We start from the raw sequence: 1,069 nt of genomic DNA, 5'->3' as shown, positions 1-1,069 counted from the left end.
TGTTGAACCCGAAAAGTCGGCGAAGTGCAGACTTTTCACTTCTTCTAAGTAAGCATGGATACCACACTGTGTTACTCCTGTGCCCGAGCAGCTTCAAAACGGCAGTATATGTTCCCAGTGATCGCCTTTTTCTTTTGTTTGTTTGTTTGCTCTAGGACATGTATTTCTACTTTGCTAAAGGTTGATTATTGTCCCCACAGTCACTGGCCTATCGGGTGAGCGGCTTTGGCATGTACTTTAAGAGATATCTAAGAAGATCCTTATAGCTCTTGTAGTTACTTGGATTACACTTGTCTCTAAGATTGCAAATAGCCCGTTCAAGACTTTCTCCCAAAGACAACTGTTTGTCGTCATACTCAAGAAGCTTCAAGGCTGCGTCTACTCGCTCCTCGTCCATACTGTGGTGAGACCAGCGCTCGTCTTCTGCCATTCCGATTACTCGCTTGAAGACGAGGTCAACGGTGTGAGGATTTTCGCCATGCGTAAGTCCCAGCTCGTCCATTCTTTGGTAGATACTAGGATACAGAGTTTAATTGGATGGCTTATGATTCAGAATTTCTTTAAAGCCATTCAACAGGCTCGTAGAAGGGTTCCCTCCCGCCAGTAGGACCACCGCCTGTTCCAGGCTTGGTGTGATCTCGTCGGCGGTCAGATCGAAGCGGAGGAGCTTCCTAAGGGCACGACGGCGCTCTCGGTCCACCTTGCTCCGTTCCCTATCGTCCTTGATATTTAGAACCTTTCTAATGGCGGATCTGATATCAGGCTTCTTCCAGCGTCCACCAATCTTAATACCTTGGCCCCTTCCCTTAACAAGTGAGCCAATAAATCTTGGAGTGCAATTTAAAATTTTGATGATAGCTTTTCTAAGTTACCTCTCAACTCCCTACAGCACTGTATCACAAAGACCGACAATGGCGCTTCCGATGCTTTGGCAGATCGTATCGAATAATGGGTCGAACTCGAGAAGTCTTCTAATCGCTTTGCCCTTAGTTCCTTTTACGTCCTTCACATGCCATTAATGATCATGTATTGAAACTGCAAATAATTTCCTGATCGCCGCAGTTACTTC

General features: G+C 45.9%; 1 pseudogene; it reads right to left on the bottom strand.

The window, feature by feature from the left end:
• Nucleotides 1-208: 208 nt before the first annotated feature.
• The window catches only part of LOC119575993, an 866-nt pseudogene continuing 5 nt past the window's right edge, over nucleotides 209-1,069 (bottom strand).

Source organism: Penaeus monodon, chromosome 8, assembly GCF_015228065.2.
Source record: "Penaeus monodon isolate SGIC_2016 chromosome 8, NSTDA_Pmon_1, whole genome shotgun sequence".
Classification (NCBI taxonomy): domain Eukaryota; kingdom Metazoa; phylum Arthropoda; class Malacostraca; order Decapoda; family Penaeidae; genus Penaeus; species Penaeus monodon.
Note: the sequence above shows the minus strand (reverse complement) of the source record. Positions and strands in the feature narration are given on the sequence as shown.